The 9,631-nt window shown below is 39.8% G+C and overlaps 1 long non-coding RNA gene across 1 annotated transcript; it reads right to left on the bottom strand.

Moving 5' to 3' along the window:
• Positions 1 to 6,544: 6,544 nt before the first annotated feature.
• Positions 6,545 to 9,625, bottom strand: LOC108251527. The gene is made up of 3 exons (XR_001809350.2): positions 9,534 to 9,625; positions 7,774 to 7,817; positions 6,545 to 7,202 (listed from the first exon to the last, which is right to left on the bottom strand). It is a non-coding gene; the product is annotated as an uncharacterized LOC108251527 (long non-coding RNA).
• Positions 9,626 to 9,631: the final 6 nt, after the last annotated feature.

The following is a 9,631-nucleotide window of genomic DNA, read 5'->3' as shown; positions in this document are numbered from 1 at the left end:
GGTTTAGTAATATCATGTTTTCGTAGTTTAGTTATCCTGTACCTTGTTAGCATTGTCATGTTTTAGCTTAGTTATCTTGTCATGTTCTGTAACTCTGTCTGTAATTTTGTTCTTGTGTTGTAAAGCACTTTGAGTCGCCTCGTGCTGAAAAGTGCTATATAAATAAATGTACCTACCTACCTACCTACCTTTATTAGCTCTCAGCAAATTTAAAGTTGAAAAAAAAGCTTTTTAGTGACAATTGTAGAAAGCACTGGGGGAAAAAGTAAAAAAAAAAAAGAGATAACTTGCATTCAGGTTATCTTTAGGAGCACCAGCAGAGAGCAGCAATGTCTCATGGCAGAACACAGTTTCATCAAAATAACAAGAGGATGAGTGGAGTGTTGGGAGGTGAACCATGGATATGCATTTGTCATTTTCCACTTCTGCCAAATTTCATGTGCAGAATAGTGAAGTTTTAACATGTGGAAAATGAAAAAGTGAACTTTTACTCACTTAGTGTGCCTTGTAGGTTTCACTGATCCTTATTATTTACCAAACATTATTTATAAATTAATTTATTCACATTTTTTACTCTTAGCTCAAACATTTTTTAAATGACTCACACAGAGCTCTGCAGGATTGATGCTTTTAAAAACCTGGTCCAGAACCTAGTATGCTAAAATAGTTGTCCTGTTTTGTAATCTTAGCATGTATTTCTGTTAACAAATGTTTTGTCATTTTTAGGAAGACAGTCCTGAATGAGTTCAATGTTCATATTTTCTATTAACTTAAAGGTTCTTCATCTTTTAATGTACAAATTATTGTAATATGTTACTTACACTGTAAACTGTTAATAGCATTGACACCATCCAGTCAAAGAGTCTTTTGTGCTCAATGCAGTTCTAAATTATTAAAAGTTTCATAATTTCTTCAGAAAGCTGTGCACTTGAGCTAAAACAGCATCGATCAAATCATTAACTTTTGGAGTCAACCTGATTCCCCCACATCTTTGCAACCTTAGTAAAACATAGAAATGGCTATACCTCAGTACATTTTATTGACATTGAGCTAAACTTCACATGATAGTATCTGTCAGTCTTACCTTTTTTGTACTCTCAGCGCTAACACATCTTGTGAGATCTCACAATATCACGTGAGGTTGTGCAATGTCATTAATGAAATTTGACCAAAATGGTTGCAACTTTGTCTCTTCTCAGCATCAGATGATTTTGGTTTATTTGTATTTTTCCACACACATAAGCTGCTCTGTATGGAGTAAGTGATAATGCAAAAACATTTAAATTTGTGAAAAATTTCACTGCATCAGAGTGATTTTAAACTTGTGTAGGTACATGTTATTACAAATATATCTACACATGTTTTTGTTGCACACCTCTGCCCACATTGTATCTGCCTTAGCTCACTTTGTATCAATTTTGGCAGCTGCCCTCACATTTCTGATTTATTTTACTAGAGTAGTTTTGAAAAGTGAATTGGACTAGGTTTTAAATGATAATTATTTATCATCTACATGGTTAGACCTGGGCATTTATAGCAGTAGCCTCAAATGTTTTTTGAATAACCCAAGATCCTAAAACAGAAGGAATTTTAAAACACAGCTGTATTCAAATCAGTCACTAAGCTCCTAAAATAATTAAAAGGTTTATTTAAAATACAAGCAAGGGTGGGTTGTACTTTATTTGCAAGTGCCATCTGCTTCTATACACCTGAACTGAAAGTCTGTGGCACATCACATTTACAAGATGGAGAAAATAAACTAAATGTAGGCTAATAATTAGTCTGGTTAGGGCGCAGCACCAGGCATCTAAGAGTATCAAAAAGCTGCTCAATCAGCTGTGTCAAAATGCCACTTTTGCTTTTTTCCCCAATTATCCAATAAGACAGAGAGGTGAACACTGAGTAGTGTTAAACGCTCAGCCTGTGCTGTGACCCACTCCAGGGACAGTGGAAGGTGGGAGTTTGACTTGTGTGGTACACCTGTTAAACATTAACACAGGTGTCTGTCAGGCACGGTGGGGAAGGAGGCGAACCCAGAGTGCAGACTCATCTTAAAACTAATTTAATAAAATAAAATAAACAAAACCAAAAGGCCGTCTTGGCAGCAAATACACTAACATAACAATAAGGCTGTCGTGGCAGCAAAATCAAAACTAAGTTCCAACATAAAGTGACAAGGCGTGGAGCATAAACATACTGTATATCAGGGAAACAAGAGCAGAGAACAATGATCCAGCAGGGTGTGGGAGAAATGACCGGGTTTTTAAACAGGAGGTGATTGGAAAGTGGGCACAGGTGAAGCAATTAACAAGATTAGAGACAGGTGTAGATGGGCGTGGCAGGAAGGCAAAAGAGTGACTGGGGAGGAGTGAATAGTGACAGCAAACATGAACAGGAAAAACTAAACTGAAACAATAACTCAAAACAGAAACAAGATAATAATAAAAACAACAAACTGAAACACAAAAACCCAAATCCTCACAGTGTCATAAGGAGATCTCAGGGAGGAAACCTCTTGTTAAGCTGAAGAGAAGCATTACACTGCAGCTGAGCAATTACAGGAGTTTTTTTTAAATTAATTTTTCTCCCATAGACAATTCATGCACATTTTATTTTGCAAGTGCAAAAATAAACACAATGTTAAATATATACATGGTGCAGTACAGTACAAAAAAAAACCACATGGAAAGTCACAAAAAATATAGCACTTTATATAGTTCTTTAGAATTATAAAAGCTTAAGTGTGAAAGAAAGAGAAAGATGGGCTATGAACCATTCTGGGCTTGATGGAATCCTCTCTGGATTCAGAAACAAAATCAAACTAGTGAGAGGTAATGTCCTCAACCCTCTCAGACGAGGACAGGGACTTGAGCAGCAGTTAAAACAAGGGTAGTACATGCTAGGCCAGATGGAAAAGTGTCATACTGGGAGCTCTGGAGTGCTGGAGGATGAGATATCTCAGCAACTAGATACTGGAGATTCAAGACTCTTGAGGAGTGGAGATTCAAGACTCTCAAGGATTGGAGACTGAGAGGCATCCTCCCGGATAGTCTCAAAGACACTCGGTGGAGAGGCGTCTTGCTAGACCCTCTTAGAGACACCCGGTGGAGAGGCATTCTTCCAGAGTCTTTCAGGCTCTAAGGGCAGTGGCAAGGTGGCAACTCTTCAGAGAGACATGGAGCTGAGACTTGGTGTCAACCCTCTCAGAGGCTGTAGGCAGCAGGGAGGCTTCAGGATCCAGCAGAACCCTCTCTGTGTTGAGATAGGCATTGGCATCTGCCAGGACTCTTTTGGGGACGTGAGAGGCATTGGCATTCAGCAGGAGCAGGAGGCATCAGTGTATGGGCAGCTAGTGGGCTCTGATGGGCTTCAGCACACTGGGACATGGGGTCTTCTAGTTGTTGAGAACATGATGGTGGAGGCATAACACCCAAACAGTGGAAACAGTGTGGTGCTTGGAAATGGAGACGATGAGGAGCTCAGGTAATGGCTCCAATGAGCAGAGGAAAACTCTGGTGGAGCAGGTGCAACAGTGGAAGGATCTGATGGAGCAGGGGCAGTGGAGGAGACAGTGGTGTTGTAGTGATCTGGGAGTCTTCTTCCTGGTGGGACAGACCTGATTCCAGAAATATCAAGCCCGACGCTCTTTCAAGGCAGTTCTCCTCTTCTCACTCTTCTAACACTGACATCAACGTGCTTCCAACAACCTGTTTCGTGGGCTCCATCACTTGGGACATTGAGAACATCATATCCTTGGCTCAGCAGACGGATCCGGACCCTGGCACCGGACCTCCCGGGAGAAGATTAATTCCCAAGACCATCATACTTGACTTAAGGTACTTGACTGGGTTCATAATCACCGATTCACCTGTCACCCCGATATAACCAGAATGTTGACCTTTACAAGGAGACATTTTTGGTGGCCCACCATGGTCCCAGACATAAAGGAGTTTGTATCTGCCTGTTCTGTTTGTTCCCGAAATAAAGCTCATCATCAACCTCCTGCCGGACTGCTACAACCCTTACCTACACCTCCTAGACCATGGTCACACATTTCCTTGGATTTCATTACTGGTTTGCCTACATCTGAAGGTAATTCTGTAATTCTCAACATTGTGGATCGATTCTCCAAAGCCACCCATTTCATTCCCCTAGTTAAACTTCCGTCAGCTTTTGAAACTGCACAGCTCCTCGTCACTCATGTTTTTCGGTTACATGGCATCCCCCTAGATATAGTGTCCGATCGTGGCCCCCAATTTGTTTCGCAAGTTTGGAAGGCTTTCTGTAACGCCCTCGGGGCCCAGGTCAGTTTGACCTCAGGTTATCACCCGCAATCCAATGGCCAAACAGAGAGATGTAACCAGGGGTTGGAGGCAGCTCTTTGTTGTGTGGTTAACAATAACCCTTTATCCTGGTGTAAGCATTTGCCTTGGGTTGAATATGCCCATAACGGTCACACATCCGCTGCCACGGGGTTTTCACCATTTAAAGCCTCGTTAGGCTATAACCCACCTCTTTTTCCTCATCAGGAGACTGAGATTTTGGTTCCCTCAGTGCAGGCCCTCATTCGTCATTGCCATAAGATATGTAAACAAACCAAGGTGGCACTACTAAGAACAGCAAACCAGAACAGGAGATTTGCAAACCGTCACCATTCTTCAGGCCCAACGTATCGGGTTGGGCAGAAGGTATGGTTATCAACCGGAGACATAAATATCAAGGACACCACAAGAAAATTGGCTCCTAGGTTCATTGGTCCATAGACCATTGAAAGACTTGTTAATCTTTCAGCAGTGAAACTTCAATTACCTCCTTCCATGAAGATCCATTCAACTTTTCATGTGTCTCAGATTAAACCTGTCTCTGAGAGCTCTCTTTGGACACCCATCCCTGGGAACCATCTACCAAACAAACCTTCCCCAGATCCTACAGCCCTTGCAGAACTCAATCTTCCTTTCAGTAAAAAGTTTTTGTTGTGCAGCTAAATTTACAGAATCGTTTTGTGTCTCGACCCGTCATCCCGTTCATAGACTTACCTTCCGTTCTCTTTTTCAGATCTGAGCGCTTCCACCTGATAAATTTCTCTCTGTAATAAAATCACTTACCTTACTTCAAGTCTCCTGTTGTCTGTCAGTCGCTGGGCTGAATCCTCTTTGACATTACTAAAACCTGACAGGTGTGACTTTGATTGGCCCTTTAAGGTGTCTGATTTCAGTAATTAAATGGCAGAGTCAATTGATTTGTAAAAAATCGGGGTCTTGAAGAAAAATATATTTAATAATGGTGCAAGCAGTCTATAGATATTGTGGGTCTGTGTTGTAGGTAGTGGAAAAAAGCATCCTCTGGAGTTGAGCATTGACCATGAGAAGTTCTGTGGGTGTTACGCCTGCCACTGACAAGTGTCTTAGGGACTGGTAGTCAGAATGACAAACTCAGCAGTCAGGTTTTGTTGAAAATGGGACCCAAGGATGTAGACTAAATTGATGACTCAATGAAAAAAGAACTTTTATGATGTAATAATGAAACTAAAAAGCTGACAGGGCAGCAAAACAAAACACTAAGATAACCAAGGAACAAACAGGGAAACAACCAGTATGACAAACTGAAAACTGAGTGAGAGCCAGGAGAAAAAGTATTGAGGAAAAATGAGGGAAAGTGGATGCAGCTGAGACTAATGAGTATGATGAACAGGTATGAGAAGAGGGGCAGAACTGAGGAATGAGGCTGACTGAGGAATGTAATACAAATAACACAGGAAAGAAACAAAGTAGGAACACAAAAAGGAATAAAAAGGAACATAATGATTAAAATAAACTGAATCCATAGCCACAAAAGAACACAACAAAAACAACCATCAAAACCCCATGGATCATGACAGTATTCAACAACATCAATGAGTTTTTACCCAAATCACATCAGATATTTATATTTCAGGCATTCAGCTTATTTTATTGTCATTTCAACAGTTCAGCTTCATACATGCATGTTTGTATTATTCTGGAAAGTTACCATCTTCATGTTGTTATTGACTTGTTTGGATTAAAACCAATATGTAGTTTATTGTCTGCTTTTCAGCACTTAAAATGAGATGAGGTTTGTAATTTAACAAGTTTTGTGGTTTGTTAAGAAGTTATGAAACCTGGAAATAAGAACTTGTCCAACTTTATAGTTTTTTCTAAATCACGATGTATTGCTGGCTCCTTAAACAGATCACCATTAATAAATGAGGGAATAAAATATAAATCCGTACAAGTAGTTTACTAAAGTAATGGAATAAATTACAGATTTCAACCTGGAGAGACTCACACGGAGAGATAAAGACAATTAGAGTGTTTTATTGGCTAGAGGTCTTTGGTGCTCGGGCCCCGGCAGAAGACGAGTTTGCAGAGAACCGCTGTCAATTAAGAGGGGTAATACTCTGATGAGTTATATTAAGGTAAATTTATTCTTTGATTGACCTTAGATTAGTTTAGTTCTAATCATTTGCATGCATGTATTGGTACCAGTTATTGTTTGTGTTAGGTTGTGTAAATGTTTAATTTGCTTGTTTTACCACCCTTTTACCTGGTATGTGTTGGAATTGCCCAAAGGATAAAAGCCAGTCTCTTTGTCTCACTAGATAAAATGGCTGTCGGTGCAAATGTGACCGGCAGTTTTTAAATAAATTCATCTCGACTGCATTCTGTTGCCTCGCCTCCTTTCCTGAACGCAGAGCTTCCCGTCGGTCGGAGTGACAATAACAAAGTAATTTTAACATTATAGCATAAAAAAGGGGTGACAACTTTTGGTCATATTTACTGAAAAAAATTGCCCACATTTGTATTGTGAAATATACAGGCCTCAAAAAACACAGCAGAACTTTTGCTACTGCAGCGACTAAACCTGCATCCTCCAGTTTGAGTTAACGATTTCAGTCAATTTAATTTTTTTTTTACAAACCATGAAATAAATTGTTTAAATAAAAAGTCCAACATAACAACAGCATTACAAACCTAACAATGATTCCCGAGAACAGCTGACATTAGAAGTCATCAGCAAACTTTGGACAGAACATAAATACAGTTTACAAGATACAAGTAAAACAAAAAAAACAAGTTCACAGAAGGACTTGTTCGCTGGCTGAAGGGGGTGGAACTTTGGGCACGGCCAAGTGTTGGGAGAATTTACTTGCAGGTTCCCATGTATCCTCCCAGATTTTCCCACTAGAAGAGATCAACACTTTTAAAAATCAGGTTGTGGATTTATTGTGCTGTACTGTTGACAAATTATTCTTTCTGAGCTGTAGAAGTGTTTTTAAAAGCTTATATGATTAAGAGGAAAAGGCAAAACACACATAAGATAGTTCTCTGAGTTCTTTTGGCCCCCATTTTAGGGATGTATTATTCTTACACAACATTGTTGCTCAAAAGAATTATTTATTATTTCATAGTTCTATATATGACAGGAACACACACACTTTGTCACTGCCCACACTGATTTTCTATAATTCCAGCTCTCCAGCTCAAAGTAAGGTCTTGCTGGAAAAAATCCCAAAACAACTCTAATAGTGTTACCAGGTAAAGTTTCCCTTCAGTAGCATCCAATGCTAAAGTCACAGCAGTCATTTTTTTATGACTACACAAAGACAGTCTCCCATACTATTTTATTTGTTAAGAAACGTGGCAGTAATGTAAAAAAACAAAACATAGAAAAACAATATTCAGTTACTGCCTGTGCAAGCTATTAAATACAAATAATATATTTTCAATAAAAGCAAAATTAACCATTTCTTACCAAGCAGAGCAAAGCGACCAATGAATTTGTACTTCTTCTCTGCCCTAGACAGAAGAAATGAAAGAAAGGAGAAATGTGATTTTTTTAAAGCAATTATCAGACAGCATATCAAAGAAATGCGTCGAAAATACTTAATTGTGGAAGTAGTTTTCACAAATTACTAAATGACAACAAATGGGAAATCCTAGAGTAAAGGTTTCAAGGTTCAGTAGACATTACACTGGACTGTGTTTTTAATGTTGTACTTTGTACACACGAAAAATAATTTAAGCAAAGTTGCAAAGAGACCAGGCAAAAGGTTTATTTCCATTTCACTAGAAGGAGCTACAGGCCAATCCCCCATCCCCAAAAATCTGGCAAATCAAAATTAATTGGTGCTGCACCAAACTTTAGCCAAATTTTAAGGTGAGCAACTAAAAAGACTCAAAGAAGGTTGCAGATATTAACCATAAACATAAATACATTTCATTGCAATTTTATGTGAAATACCAACACAAAGCAGTATATAGTTGTGAAGTAGAAAGAGAATTATTCATGATTCTAAGCATTTTTTACAAATAAAAAATCAAAGGTGTGGTGTGAAAAAGTATTCAGCCCCCTGAGTCAATGCTATGTGGAAGCACCTTTTGCTGCAATTCCAGCTGCAAGTCTTTTAGGGTCCCTCTACCAGCTTTGCACATCTAGCTGCCATCATTCCAGTCACTACCATCTAGTGACTGGAATTTTGCCCATTCATTTCAAAACAGCTGAAGCTCAGGCAGATTAGAACGTTTATGAATAGCGGTTTTCAGATCTTGCCACAGATTCTCGATTGGGTTTAGGTCTGGACTTTGACTGGGCCATTCTAACACATGAATATGTTTTGTTTTAAACCATTCCATTTCATCCCAGGTGGTTGTCCTGCTGGAAGGTGAAGCTCCGCCCCAAGACTCCAACAGGTTCTCTTCCAAGATTTTCCAGTATTTGGTTCCATCCCTTTTCCCCATCAACTCTGACCATCTTCCCTGTCCCTGCTGAAAAGAAGCGCCCTCAGAGCATGATGCTGCCACCACCATGTTTTACAGTGGGGATGGTGTGTTCAGAGTGATGTGCAGTGTTAGTTCTCCAGCAGCTTTTTCCACATGTTTGCTGTGTTCCTAACATGGCTTCTGACAAACTGCAACAAGACTTCTTATGGTTTTCTTTTAACAACGTCTTTCTTCTTGCCCCTCTTCCATGAAGAGCACATTTGTGCAGTTGTGTAGTTATCCTGTGGACAGATTCCCCCACCCGCCAAGCTGTGGATCTCTGCATTTGGCCCAGAGTCACCATGGGCCTCTTGGCTGCATCTCTGATCAGTGCTCTCCTTGTTCGGCCTGGAAGTTCAGGTGGACGGCCTTGTATTGGTAGGTTTCCAGTTGTGCCATACTTTTTCCATTTCCAGATGATGGATTGAACAGAGTTCTGAGAGACATTCAAATCTTGGGAAATCTTTTTCCAGCCTAATCCTGCTTTAAACCTCACCACAACTTTATCCCTGTCCTGTCAGGTGTTTTCCTTGGACTGAATGATGCTGTTTGCTCCCCAATATTCTCTTGACGAACCTCTGCGGCGTCACAGAGCAGCTGGACTGGATTAATATTAGATTACACACAGGTGGACTCTATTTAGTCATCAGGCAACTTCTGAAGCCAACTGGTTGCACTAAGGGAAAAGGGGGCTGAATACTTTTGCACACTGCACTTTTTAGTTTTTTTATTTGTAAAAGCTTTAAATCTTACCACGTTTGTTCTGCGCCCAGTGATTGCTTCAAACTGGAACACCTTCTGCCTACAACATTTTCGGCAACCTGAAAAAAAAAAAAAAAAAAAAAAAAAAA

This window comes from Kryptolebias marmoratus, linkage group LG5 (assembly GCF_001649575.2).
Source record: "Kryptolebias marmoratus isolate JLee-2015 linkage group LG5, ASM164957v2, whole genome shotgun sequence".
In the NCBI taxonomy this organism is placed as follows: Eukaryota; Metazoa; Chordata; class Actinopteri; order Cyprinodontiformes; family Rivulidae; genus Kryptolebias; species Kryptolebias marmoratus.
Note: the sequence above shows the minus strand (reverse complement) of the source record. Positions and strands in the feature narration are given on the sequence as shown.